Source organism: Pinus tabuliformis, chromosome 6 (genome assembly GCF_031772625.1).
Source record: "Pinus tabuliformis cultivar Carrire ecotype Pingquan chromosome 6, CPIR1, whole genome shotgun sequence".
NCBI lineage: Eukaryota > Viridiplantae > Streptophyta > Pinopsida > Pinales > Pinaceae > Pinus > Pinus tabuliformis.
The window spans coordinates 17413249-17428606 of record NC_142292.1 but is presented as its reverse complement, the minus strand read 5'-3'; positions in this window follow the sequence as shown (position 1 = coordinate 17428606).

The following is a 15358-nucleotide window of genomic DNA, read 5'->3' as shown; positions in this document are numbered from 1 at the left end:
TTCTTTCAATCATATTTATGTCAATGATATATGCAAAATAGTGTAATAATGTTTTAATTATTACTTTGTTCAACTACTTGAACAAAGTAATTATCATATGAATAAATGTCTTTATTTATAAGTGAAGTCATCTATATGCCTATTTGTAGATAAAGATCATCAAAAGTTGCACTAAAGTGAAAATTTCTTAGGATAGATTAGTTGTTTATAATTTTGCATTATAGAGTAAATCATCCATCATTATCATTAGATAATAGAAGATCAATCACTTATCCATCCTATTTACAAACCATTGGGAAACTGGTCCCATTATATCCAGTCGGAGCCACCACGCCAAACGCAAAAGGAGTAGCTTTTAAGGTCCGGACCGGGTGGTTTTCCTCGATGTTGATGCAATGATTTTCGAGGCATCAACAGAAGGTTCTTCCAGATAGCCAGCCTCCCCCTTAGGAGGATGAGGAAGATAAAGAGGAAAGTGAACCGAAAGTAATTCCAGCCTTTCCTGAGAGATTATCCGGGACAACACAGCTTACCCCAGAAGAGACTGAACTTCTGGGAGAATTGAAACAATTATGTGTAAAGATACCACTTCTCCAAGCCATAAAGGATGTGCCTATATACAATAGGGTGATAAAAGAGAAGTGCTTCAGGCATCCAAGCAGGTGCAAGAGAGATCCCCCAACCATCGATGTCATAGGACAACCGTCCGACCTAGTGCTAGGGCAGGTAATCTGTCCAAAATATCTAGACCCTAGAAGCCTAGTAGTTGATGTCCACATCAATGGCACCATGATCCCCCATACCCTGATTGATCTGGGGCTGCCATTAATGTGATGACAAAGGACACCATGCTCAAACTCAACCTCCAAGGCTCCTTGAGGAAGACCACGACAGTACTGTAGCTAGCAGATCGCTCCATCGTGACCCCGGAAGGGATTGTGGAGGATGTGATGGTCTCCATTGATTCTTGGGAGTACCCTACTGATTTCCTAGTTCTCCAGCCAAAGTCAAAGCTCACTGGGTATCCTCTCATTCTGGGAAGACCCTGGTTGGTTACTGCAGATGCCTACATCAACTATCGAGCTGGGAACATGACAATCAAGAACAAGCATATGTCCAAGCAACTAATCCTATACCCTCCTGCCCAACCTTTGCTAGAACATGATCTACCTCTTTGGTTGGAGGAGGAGGATGAGGATGAAGTATATGTTGCACCACTGTGTGTAGTAGAAACTGCCATGGGGGGTGGAGGGGGGGGGGGGGGAATCGCAGGATGAGGATGCTATCATTGAAAATTTAATTCAGAATCCACCCCCCAGTATTTTTCCCTTAGAAGATTTAGTGAAAGAAACCCAAGACAATCCCTTAGCTGATTTCTGTGTGGCTGACCCGACCTCTCTCTGTGTTAAGAGCATAGAGTTTGGCTCAGAAAGAACCTTGAAAATCAACTCATCCCTATCCACCTCCCAGGAGAAGGAACTGTGTAGCCTATTGAGAAACCATTTAGATGCCTTCGCTTGGAGTTATAAGGAGATGAAGGGAGTGCACCCTTCAGTTTGTACTCATCACATATACATTAAGGAAGATTGCAAACTAGTCAGGCAGCCTCAAAGGAGGATGAATCCAGCCCTCAAAGACATTGTCAAGGAAGAATTGCAAAAGTTACTGGATGCAGGATTCATCTACCCCATCTCTGACAGTGAATGGGTCTCTCCTTTGGTGTTAGTGCCAAAGAAAAATGGTAAGTGGAGAATCTGTGTCGATTATCGGGAATTGAACAAGGCCACTAAAAAGGACCATTTTCCTTTGCCTTTCATAAATCAAGTGTTAGATGGTTTGGCGGGAAAAAAGTTTTTCTCCTTCCTAGATGGGTTCAGCGGGTACAATCAGATTCAAATCAGCCCATAAGACCAAGATAAGACCACTTTCACTTGTCCCTGGGGTACCTTTGCATATCGAGTTTTCCTTTTGGTTTGTGCAATGCTCCCGCCACTTTCCAGAGAGCAGTATTGAGTATATTTTTTGAACTGGTTCATGATGCAGTGAAAATATATATGGATGATTTTACTCCTTATGGTTCTAACTTCCAGGAAGCTTTATCTAACCTAGGAAAAGTTTTGGACAAGTGTATTAAAATGAACTTGTCCCTCAGTCTGGAAAAATGTGAATTCTTGAGGACTGAAGGCACCATGCTAGGTCATGCAATATCTCAACAAGGATTGCAGGTGGACCCCAAAAAAATTGCCATCATCCAAAGGGTCCCACCTCCTCAAAGGGTGAGAGATGTCCGAAGTTTCCTAGGCTTAGCGGGATATTAGAGAAGATTCATTAAAGATTTCAATAAAATAGCCTCTCCGTTGTTTGGTCTTTTGGGAAAATATGTCGAGTTCATATGGACTGAAAACTATCAAGAATCCCTAAATACCTTGAAAAGCAAACTTGTGACTGCCCCAATTTGAGAGGCCCAAACTGGGCCCTACCTTTCCACATTCACACAGATGCCTCGAACAAAGCAATAGGGGCAGCCTTAGGGCAAGTTGATGAAAAGTTACCTTATGCCATATACTTTATAAGTAAAAATTTGTCAAAGGCAGAGTTAAACTACACAGTAACCGAGAAGGAACTCCTAGCTGCAGTGCACTCCTTAAATAAATTCAAACATTACATCACCGGCTATCAAACCTTTGTACACACTGTTCATGCTGCAATTAGGTATTTAATGAACAAACCAGATGTAAATGCTTTCATTATTAGGTGGTTGCTTTTATTGCAGAAGTTTTATTTAACCATTGTTGATAAGCCTGGTAAAGAGAATGTGGTTGTTGACTTTTTGTCTAGAGTAAATTGTCTTGCAGGCGAGGAAGGAATGGTGGATGATCAAATGCTCGATGAACACCTATTTGCTATCTTAGTACTCTCTTCGTGGTTTGCTGATATAGCAAATTACTTGGTTTTAGTACAATTCCCACCACACCTGTCCTCAAAAGAGAAGAGCAAGGTCGTGAGAAAAAGCGCCCCTTTCACCTGGATTGGGGGCAATCTCTTCAAACTTGGCCTAGATCAGATCTTGAGAAGATGTGTCAGGGAGGAGGAAGTTTTTGACATTCTCCTAACCTGTCATGAGGGGCCTTGTGGAGGCCATTTTGTAGCAAAGAGGATTGCCTTCAAAATTTTGCAAGCAGGTTACTATTGGCCCACTCTTCATCAATATGTGAAGAGATACACCAGCCAATGTGATCGGTGCCAAAGGATGGGGAAACCTATTCCAAAGGATGAGATGCTCATGCTGTCTCAAGTGACTTTTGAGCCATTTGAGAAGTGGGGCATGGACTTTGTGGGTCCTATCAAACCTTCTTCAAAACAGAAACAATACATCATTGTGTGCACCGATTATCTGACAAAATGGGCAGAGACAAAGGCAATCAAGACAACAACAGAAGAAAAAGTAGCTGAGTTTTTAAGAGAGAACATATTCTATAAGTTCGGGTATCCAAGAGAACTGGTTACAGATCAAGGCAGTCAGTTCACTTCCAATTTAATTAAAGACCTGCTCACACATCATAAACTCAAGCACAGGACTTCCACCCCTTACCATCCACAAGCCAATGGATAGGTGGAAGTCACTAATAGAGCTTTGGAAGGAATTTTGACCAAGGTAGTGAGTAGCAGCAGAAAAGATTGGTTGAGGCCACTTGGGCCTACAACACCACATGGGAGACCACCACTGGGTTCACACCCTATGAACTGGTCTATGGGAAGAAGGCTTTGCTATCAATATAATTTGAATGCAATACACTAAGGATGATAGCTCAGATGGACCTAAACCTTAGCCATGCACAAAGGGAAAGGCTACTCCAGCTCAATGGATTGGATGAACAAAGATTGCAGGCCCTTCTCCACACAGAGGTAGTTCAGCTTCAGAGGAAGATATGGCATGACAAAAATATCAAGGAGAAGCAATTCCAAGAAGGAGATTGGGCGCTGCTCTATGACTCAAGGTATAAAGATTTCAAGGGCAAGCTGAGGACAAGATGGCTGGGACCCTACACTATAGAAAAATGTAATGACAATGGTTCAGTTCTGATCAGGACCATTGATGAGGAAGCCATCCCCATGCTTGTCAATGGGCATAGGTTGAAAATCTACAAGAAGCCCCTCTCCAAGCGAGAATTCATTGAAGATTTGAGTAAAACAGTGTTGGTAGTGGAGCAAGTCTCAGCCTCCACTCCACCCACTCACTGAAAAAAAAAAAGAAAAAAGAAAAAAAAGGACTCAAGTGAAAACCTCTATGAGGCGCATGAGTCCCATCATTGGGTTGAAAAACTCTTTTGAGGCGGCCCAGTGATGAAAAAAACAAAAAAATGAAAGAGAATAAGGTTCCGGGGTGAAAACCTCCCTTGGGGGAGCCTAGGGTAGGCAAGTAGGGTGAAAACCTCCTGGAGGCGCCCTAGTTGTCTTTTCAAAAAAAAAATGGAAGAGGAAATTGACTTTTAAAATGCATTACAGGTTACAGATGGACCACAGGAAGCAAGGGGACATGCCACAAAGCCTATTTCACATCCTCTATAATCTTCTCCATCATGTCTGACCTTTTTTTTCACCTCTCTGTGTTTTTTTTCTGAAGACTGTGCATCCTACAGGAGGCCCTGTGTGTTCTACAGGAGGCTCCTGTAGAAATCACAGAGAGCTCGAAATGGAGTTTAACAACAGTTTGAGGAACTGGGGACTGTCCTGGAGAGCATGTAGGCCATCCTACAGATATCCACCATCCTAACCCTCCATCCCACACCTGCACCACCTCATTTCCATTGATTTCTTTCCTTCCTACAGAAAAAACACAAAAACTAGTTTTTAAAAAAATAAGGAAATAAAAAGAACAACACCTCCACAACTCACTTGCAACTTACCAAATCCCTCTCCATTGCCATTAGAATTTGTAGTAGCATCCTCACAGCTCCCAGCACAAGAATCAACTAAAAATTTTAATGGGAGAAGCAGCTACAGGAGCTCCTGTAAGATTTCCTATAGCAGCTAATCCCCTCAAAATCAAGCTCCAACAACAAAATAGGTGCAGCCTTAGGAATGCATAGGATGTCCGAAGCAAGATTTAGCTAAAGGGAACTTGTACAAGACAAACGAGCCACATATCAAGAAGAAAAAAAGCATAGCAGAAGGGATACAGGCATGAAGCATAGAAATCTGAGCATGCAGCAGCAAAAGAGCCAAGCAGCACCGCAGCACGAGCATTCGAACTGCAGGTAAGTGTCTAACACTCTCCTCTATTGCATCTGTATAATTCAAAAACTGCATGAACGAATGAAATGGTTGGGATTAAACCGGAAAGGTGGCCAGTTAACTAGCCACCCTCATCCAGTTCGACTGCGCTCATCCGGAGATCCCACACACGTGTGCCTAGTCAATTCACAAAAAATAAAAAAAGACAGGTAGTGGCGGGTGTATAAACTCCGATGCAAATGATGGGAAGTGATTGCGGGCATAAATCATGAGGAGTCATGATGACATAGCAGTGGGGACCAACGGTTCGAATAATGGCAACGTACCCTTTTTTCCACCTCACATCATCGCCGGAAATATCTTGAGTAAACATAAGTACTCCTCCTTGAACTTATTCACCACCTTTGTTTCCATTTTATCATCATCCCCGCGACTGCAACAAGCTCTATACCACCTCCATAGCCTCGAAACCACTGTTCTCTAACCTTTTTAGCCCTTCTCCTCTTATCGGCGTTCTGCAGGAGCATTATTGGGTTCTACAGGAGCAATAATAGGTTCTACAGGAGAACCTACAACCATTTCTATAGGAGGGCCATTAAGCAGTTTTACAGAAGAGAACACAGGGTTTTCGCTCAAATTCGGACTTGAAGAGGTAGGCTCGGTACAAACCCACCTTGGATATTCATATATACAAGGAGTGATGCAATTTTAGGGAAGAATTAAGCCTAAAAAAGAAGAGGAATTGCATTAAAAAATTCTGCCTGTTTCTTAAAAAAACCATAGTTTTTTTTATCTGTTTCCTGTTTCTGCAAAAATTGTTGTCTCCTTCTCCACTTGGGGTATTCCAAAAGATTATAAACATAATGACAGGGGGATTCATGAGGAAGGAACCCATAAATTCAGTCAGGCTCCATGAACATCCCGAGGTAGTAGCCATTTTTACCAGAGCCAATTGGATGCCATTTTTCGAAAAATTTCGAGGGTATGATGAAGAAGTGACTCAGGAGTTTGCCCTTTCCTTGGTACCCCACTCAAAGACCCATGCCACTGTTACCTTCAGAGGTCTCACCATGGAAATCACCCTAGAGTTTATCAGTAGGGTTACCAGTCTTCCACTTGGACTACCCTAGAGCAAAGATGAAAAGCCACTGGGTCAAGTTGCCAAGAAAACCTTCTTCCAACCAAATGAGCACCCTGTAGAGGACAAAAATGGCATCAAAAGAACAAGCATACCTTACCCTTGGGATGAGGTCAGTTACCAAATTATCAAGTACATTTCCTGTGAAGGGAGGTATAACATAGTTTATGGTTACCATTTCAGACTTCTGCATGAGCTAAGATATGGCATGGATATTCCCACACCCCAAAAACTCAGTATTCCCTATTTTCTCCTACAGTCCCTTATAGATTCCAGCATTAAATTGAAGGCAGGAGGTCCAGATCAATTGGATCACCATGGACTAATTAAATTGCTGGTGGAAGAAGCCCTCCACACCTTCACAATCCCCATAGCCTGGGAGATCTTCAGAAATATGACAGGAGAAGATGATATAAAAGCTCTCACATATGACCTCAGTCCTTTTGAAAGTGAGGGGGAAGAGAAAAAAGGGGAAGATGAGGAGGAAACCAAAACAGAGGAAGAAGACACCAAAACAGAGAAGGAAGAACCTGAAACAGGGAAGAAAAAGACTAAAACAGAGAAGAAAAATACTAAAGCAGAGAAGGAAGAAACTAAACAAGATGAGAAGGAAACCAAAACAGAGCTAGAGGAAACAAAGCTAGCAGAGGCAGAAAAGACAAAAGAAGAGGAAAAATGGGCAAAGAAGACAGAAGTGTCTCCTAAGACACTAGAAAGGGAGGTAGTAGCTATTATTGTTTCCCTCAACACCCTAGTTAAACCCAAACAAAAGAGGAAAAGACAATTATCAATGTGTTTCAAGGCTCGAAAAAGCGTGTTTCAAGGCTCGAAAAAGCACAAGAATAAAAACATGGAAGCCACAACCATCCTCAAAAGAGCCTATCATCATTGAAGATTCCCCTACTGTCAAAAGGGAAGAATCTCCCTCCAAAACCCCCATCACTTATGAAAGAGGCAACCCTAGATCTTCCACTTGGAAGGAAAGAATAAAACTACAGGACTCAAAGACAGTCCTACAGGAGGCACATACTACTCTACAGGAGACCCTAACAAAGCTATAGGAGACTAAAAAACTTGAGAAAAGGCAGAGGAGTAGACCAAGGGGAAGGATGAGGCAGCAGAGACACAAGAACCTGACCCCCAGCCTAGTTTGGGCTCTTATTACAATCTTCTTGAAGGGGGAAAAATTATTCCACAGAAATTTGCAGTCCCACTTTTCTTTGAACTGGAAAAAGAAAGGATAAAGAGCCATAGATGGATGCAGATCGCTAAGTCCAAAGGGGTGGAAGACATTGGCCACATGGAGAGAAAGCTGAGAGAAATGGGTAAGGAATTGAGCACTGTAAGACATACATAAGCAATCAAAAGATCTCACTTGGAAGCAGAAAATGAAATGTTAAGAAAACTGCTACAAGAAAGGGAAACCCAATTAGCATGCATGGCCAACTAGTCTATGGAGGCACTACAGTGCAGAAAACCAGCCAAATCATATGGAGTATACCTCAAAGACTAGTGGCTACAGTTCCATATCAAGACTCTGGCACAGAGAGGCACCATGCCTTTTGAGGATTATAGATAGTTCATGGACCTATGTGACCACAGTTCAACAAAAGACAAGGCAAAGATGGCAGAGTTTTATTTGCATAACATGACTCTCACTGATATGAACCTATGGGACCCTAATGCTAGGTTAGGGGACTTGCAGCTGATGGCCATGGCATCATGGATGAGTCATGAGGAGAAAGGGGCAATAGAAATCAGGAAGTTGATGGCCAAAGAACAAAATGAGCCCCTAATGATTAGAGCAGAGCCATCAGACCCTATGGCTCTCATTAGCACACACTAGCTACTTGCAAATGATCCTCAAAGGGCCACTAAGTACATCAATGATCAGGCCCAGGATATTGCACATTTTGAGGACATGGAAAGATTGCTTGGAGATGACTGCATTCATGCTTATATGAGGAGGTGGAATACACTGCCACACAGCTTGCAGATCAGGGAGTATCACTCCCCAACCAGGATGAAAGAAGCATTAAGGAGAGTGCCACTATACAAGCACTCTATGCAGAGTTTGAAGGTCAATTGGATTGGCCTCAAACTAAGTCCCCCACTGCTGCTAGGATTGCTAGAGGGTAGAAAAGAGGAAGAAGAAAAACAATAGTGGGAAGAAGTGGACAGAAAGGCAGGATTCCATGATAAAGAAGAGGATCTCACATCAGAAGCATGGGATGTCAGGGAGGCCATCAGGGCCATCAAAGATGAGGAGATGGACTAGTTGCTCAGAGGATGAGCAACACATTCAGTAGGGGGGTGATGATGAGCCCCATAAATGGGTAATTATATGGGCTCATTTTGCCTCCTAACTTACCTTAATCCACCATTCTCATTATTTTATTGCATGTTTTTGATTATATTTATGCTAATAGAGTGAGTTGGGTTAGTCATTATGGCATGAAGTTTAATGTGTGTTTTATGCAGAATTTTGGTCAATTTTGAGACAAAGTCAAAGGTTTAATGAGCATTTGGCAGCCAATATTCGAGGGAAACAAGGAAGAGGATTTGTAGGAGGGTGTCCCCCTCATTTATAACTCTCTACTTCGAATCCTCCTTCAGAAGGCTCGGAGCACAAGCAGCCACATCAATGCATCAAAGGGGCAACCGAGCACGTGAAGAATAATTTTTGTCTATTTGAAGTCTTGGGAGCCAAGCCTCCTTGATTTTAGGAGAGATATTGGGAGATCTAGTTGTATAAATAGAGAGACCTAGGGCCTCATTAGGTTGTTTGATGTTAGTCAAATTTTCGCACTTTTGTTGCAACTTTTGCTCAGCTCATTTCGAGCTTACTTTTGTGGACAATTTTATGTAATGTGACTATTATTTTGATAATGAAGATGAGATCTTTTTTGAGCCAGCACTGAGTTCTCTCAGAGGGCTGAAGCTCTTGGGTTAGGGCCCAACCTAAGCTGTCCAACACCTCTTGTTTTGTATTTATATGTTTTGTTTCAGTTTATGAATTAGTTGCTGTTGGATAGATTTCTTCCTTGGTTAGAATAGGTTGCTTTTGGTGATTTACATAACTCTTTCCATTTCAGTTTGCTGAAGTAGGTTAAATAGTGTTAGGGGAAAGATACACAAAGGCCATCAACAGAGCCTTGACCTCCTTTCCTCCCTTTGGGACCATGAGATGAGGTTAAGACCCTCTTTCGGCCACAAAAACAAAGTTTTGCCTTCTCCATGCAATTCCTAGTGTTGTAGTTGATTTAGAGGTTAATGCTTTGCTTTAGATTCATCTTGCCATTCTCATTTATGTTTATGAAATAAATCTATTTCCATGCTTTCCTTTCCATATAGCATTGTTCAACATTTCTTTCTCCTAGATCAGAATTTAGGTTAATATGAAGTACAGTTCTGTATTTTGGTGCAGATAGTTCCTTTTCTTGTTTAGTTTTAGAGTTTAATTTGCAGTTCTCTTGCAGTACATCTCTGCTCATAATAAGTCAATAAATCACTCTCTTTGCTACATGTTCCACAGTTCATTCATAGCCCCTCATAAATCTGCCCTAATTTTCTGCACTTTTCTCATAAACTTTCCTCTCGTCCTTTGAACAAATCCAACCATCATTCCCTTCCCTAATCCTCCTTGATGAACCTTAGACACCTTAACACATCCTTCTATCCTTCAACTACCCTTTCCAACCATTTTTCCACCTTTAAAACTATAAAACAACCCTCGGCATCCTCCTGGAGATCCCCTGCAACCTCCTGTAGAATTTCATGTAGGTGACTCTTTGAAGTCTGATTGCAGGGAAAGCCTCCAGAATGTTACTAGAGGCCTCCTAGGACCCCTCCACACCTTCTTACACCTCTAAAAATCCCAAAGTCGCCCTCCATCGCCACCTAATCGCTGCCACATCCACAAACAAATAAATTACATGCATGACAATTTCACATAAAATATATAAAAACCCAAAAAGATGTTTTTTTCTCATTTCCTTCTAGAAATAGCTTGAATACATGTAGTTTACTTCCTCAGTAGGTAATGGCATTCATTTCATAGGTTTTCATCTCTCTTTTTGCAAAAGTAGGTTTAGTTGGTGAATTAGGGTTTTCTAGGTTTTGCTTTATATTCTAGTCTTCTTTCTCTTTCTACAAGTAGAATAGCCTCTGTAGAGTAAGCTTTCATTTCTTTGATCACATTTTAAAGCTTCTTCTAGAATTCATAGAAGTTGGCTTGAGCTCCTAGTGATCTTGCGCCAGCTGACCAAGTGACAACTTGCAGTAAGAACTAGTACTTGTGCATATAACACCGTCGCTTCCAAGTTTGTTACGAACTACCGGGTTGATAAAAGTAAAGTAGGAAGACCCAGGAGTTGCAACATTATTGCTACAATACTGGTGCTCACCACCCTGTAAATGTAAGGTTTCTCAAACATTACATTCAATACTGAGAAGTTGAGCTAGATTTCATTACTTCCATTGTAAAAATTCTCGTTTCTTTTACTTTTCAAGTTGTCAGTGTGATTTTTTACAGCAAAGACTCCATATCCCGAGGAGAAGGCACAAGGATCTGTAGGTTATATGCATTCTACAGGAGAAAGCAGTCCCTAGTTGGAGCCAATGTTGTAGAATTTTTTGGTTTTGATAAGTTAGAATCAATTAGTCAAAAAATGAAAATATTTTTCAAAAAATGTTAAGTGTCCCTATCAAAGAAATTTTTTGAATAGATGCCCTAAAGAATAAAGGCAAAAATAAAATGTTAGGTTAGAAAGAAAAGCAAAAAGTAATCAACTCTAAAAGTGTGCAAGTACAAGTGCCACTACTTTTTACTTCATTATGCAAATAATAGTTGTGTGCAACTTGTCATAAATGCCACAACCCATGACAGTCAAATAGTTTACTCTTGACTAGTTCATGCTTTAAATTTCATGCTTATAGTTAGAGAATAAAGATGTAGCCAAACTGTTTAATCTTGGCAGATGGTAGAGAATAATAAAGAGCTCATCAGTTTAATCTGAGCCCTTGGATGTTATAAAGTTAGAAATAGATAGTTTACTTTTCAAAAGAAAAAGGAAAGAAAAGGGTTTGCTAGCCTAAATGCACCCAATTAAGTGAAGTAAAACATGTTAGGGTAAGTAAATGAGTAGGTAGAAGAAAAGTTGCAGAAGTACATTTACCACACTTGATCATGTGTTTCAGTGTGTAGGAGAAATTATCAAAGTGAAAGGATGTTCACTAGCTCATTTGATTAACTTCCCCTCATTTCACTTCATTCCCCACTACATACTTAATAATTTCCCATCATCCCATCATTTCCTTCTGAAAATATCCTTTTCCCTTCGTTTCACACATTTCCATATAAATTCACCCTCCATACTCATCCCCTTACCTAAAAACCCCTTTTCCCTAGTGTGGAACTCATTTTCCCATTGAAAAAGTCACTTTCCCCTTGTAATTCTCATAAAAACCCATTTTAACCCATAAAGCCTTTTTAGCCTAAGTCTTGACTTACACCTGCTTTATTTAACTTAACTGCGCAATTCATGTTTTTCCCGACCAAACCCGTTTAACACACCCCCTTGGTGTGGTTAAATAAACCCCGCCGTAGTTAAAATCCCGGTCCCACTCCATTAACCCATCACGATATGTTTAACCCGCACTTTATTCATAAAATAATTACAAATCCTTTGTAATTAATCCCTAGGCTCCGCTAATCTCCATGCCTTTGCCCTCCGTGCATCTCGACCGCGCGATAGCCATCCGAACATCCGCTCCTAGATCCAACCACTCACAGCCATATCGCGCGCTCGCGATCTTCGAACTTTAAAGGCCCGAGAGCATGTGAGACTCGTGGTTTTGCTCGGGCCCCTTGTGGTTACGTGTCATTTTCTCATTAAATCGCATGCCCTCAGGAAAAAATTGCCCCACGACCCAAAGGGGTGCGATGAGCCTCCGAAACCGCTCCTAGCATATGAAAAAACCATCCACTATTCACTTTGCGCCAAATTTTAAAAAGTAAACTGTTTACCCGTTTAAATGCTAAAACCCCCATTTTCGCTCCTTTCGCCTGTTCACACAGTTAAACCTGTATAACCCTCCTGCACCACCCTAAGCCTCTGCAACCGATTCAACGACTGTTTACCTCTCGAAAGCGCTCCGGACTCCATCCACAGACCTTTCAACTCAAAAGAAGCCATTGTGGCCCTACCTGTCAGCCTCTGTTTTTCTTAACAAATTGTTGTATTTTGCAATTGATCAACAGAAGAATAGGAGACTGGATAAATGGTTTTTATACCAGTTTGAAACCTGTTTACTCCAAGATTCTCAGGAAATCTATTCAAAGGGCTTCATTTATCAAAAGTTTGTGTACAAACAGAAGATCAAGTTTAAACTAGAGACAGAGCAGAAAGGAGTCATTTATACAGAAAGAAGTCATTATACACAGAGCAACTTACACAGTAAAAGACAAACATCAATATCCAAACTATGTGATGTTGAGACATGTAAGAACTAAATGATTTAGTGTGGAAATGCACAGTAAAAACTTGAAATGTACAGTACAAGTAAAAAGGCACAATGAAAGATATTGACAAGTCATAAGGTCAAAGAGTATCAAATTAAAGATCAGAAGTGAAAATGACATCCAGCGTGAAGATCAAACTACCAAGCAGCTTAAAGGGAAAAAGATCAAAGACCAAAGCCAACAGAACCTAAATAACACGGACAACAAGCAGTAGTTGAATCACTGTCTCTATCTTCTTGCATGAAGATATTTCATTTTCCTAGAATAAATCCTAAAACAGTTTAGGGTATTTTCTTAAGTCTACTATCGTATAAATAACTCTCTTCTCGAGTTATTACTGGTTCACATTTTGAATCAAGTTCAAGGTTCACATTTTGAACCAAGTTCATTGTTCACTATTGAGCCAGGTTGATCATTGAAAGAGACTTTTCACCCTTGAAGAAGCATTTATAAACACTTTATGTACTAGCTTTTCTGGACCCTTAATACAAATGCAGAGGATTCTGAATTCAGTTTTACACAGTTTGTGTTTCATGTAAGTTTTCCAGTGTTACACTCATTATGTTTTTCTTCATATTCTTATGTCTTACAGAGATACCTAGGTAGGAATAATTGTGTCTCAATTTATTCCTATAAGCTTATGAAGTGATAATCATTAAAGAGAATGGATTAATGAACTGTCTGTTTAATTAGTTCCCTCTAAATCAATAAATCATCAACATCTTGTTGTAAGCATAAGCATATTATCTTGAACCTTCTGAACATCGGTAAGAGGTTTTCATACTTATGATTATTCAATTATCTGTCTGAAAATTGTGATAATCATATTATTTTTTGTTTCAACTCACCACTATTCAATCTATTTCATTGTGTAAAGTTTTATAACAACCCTCTACTTTGGGATTAATATTATTCAAAAGGTTAAACATTAAAGTGTTACATTTGTTTTATTCATTGGTCTTCCAAACTTAAACAAAAACCCCTAAAACAATTATCTTAGATGCCCTGGCATTGATAGCTGACCACTATTATCTCAGAGGTACAACAATAACAACTTATGCCATAACAACATGTCAATGTTAAATATGCTGAAAATACTGTAACACCCATTACTGTTGAAAATACTGAAACTGCTGTAAAAGTTGATGCTATAACAACTGTTACTATTAAAAATTATGAAACAATAAACATTAGAGCAAAAAATGTAACAACAAATGTTGTAACAATTGATGGGGTAGAAATCCATTTCATCTTGCTTGTAAAACCTTGAAAGTGGGCAGTGAAAGAGGTGTTTCTGCCACCCAACACTACACCAACACTTAGGGGATCAAGAAAACAAATTAAGAAGCACAAACATAAGTAACAACAGATTGAGAAGCACAAACATAGGTAACAATGGATTGATAAGTAGATGTTGTAACAACAAATGTTATAACAATAGTTGTTGTAACAATAGATGCCATAATAGATGGTGTAACAACGGATGTTGTAACAACAAGCCATTTCATCTTGCTTGTTAACGTTTGAAAGTGGGCAACCAAAGAGGTGTTCCTGCCACCCAATACTACATCGACACTTAGGGGATCAAGAAAACAAATTGAGAAGCGCAAACATAGATAACAACGGATTGAGAAGCATATGTTGTAACATTGGATGCTGTAACAACATATGCCATAACATCATGTCAATGTTAACTATGCTGAAAATATCGTAGCAACTGATGTTGTAACACCCATTACTGTTGAAAATTTTGAAACTATTGTAAAAGGTGATGCTATAACAACTGCTACTATTGAAATAATGACCATTACAATAGATGCTATAACAATGTATGTTTTAACAGTAGATGTTGAAACAATTGAGGGGGTAGAAATCCATTTTGTTTTGTTTGTCAAATCTTGAAAGTGGGCAACCAAAGAGGTGTTTTTGTTACTCAACACTACACCAACACTTGGGGGATCAAGAAAACAAATTGAGAAGCACAAATGTAGGTAATATTGGATTGAGAAGAAGATTAAGTAATAGCAGATATGTAACATCACCCAACCCTTCATACTACTAGAGGAATGGGGTAAAACAATTTTTTTTCCTCCAAACTCTACTTGACTTCCCAACTCGTCATAAGGGCCTGACAAATAGAGTTGTTACTCTACATGCTTATATATATATATATATATATATATATATATATACATGCTTTTAATTACAAAAGAAAAGACTCATAAGAGATACTCAGAATTGAAAACACAAAAATCTATTTCTATTATGGAAATACTCCGATCAATTTACAAGTGAGTAATACTGAGCCCTTCCTTCCTTTATATAGGAATTTTTAGGGAAGTCTCATTTCTCTAGATTCTTCATTTCAAATCAACCTAAAACAAATCATCCAGGATTGTCCTTAAAGATATGACTTTCATAAGGTCCTTCTATAGATAAGACTTAAAGTGGACTACGGAAAA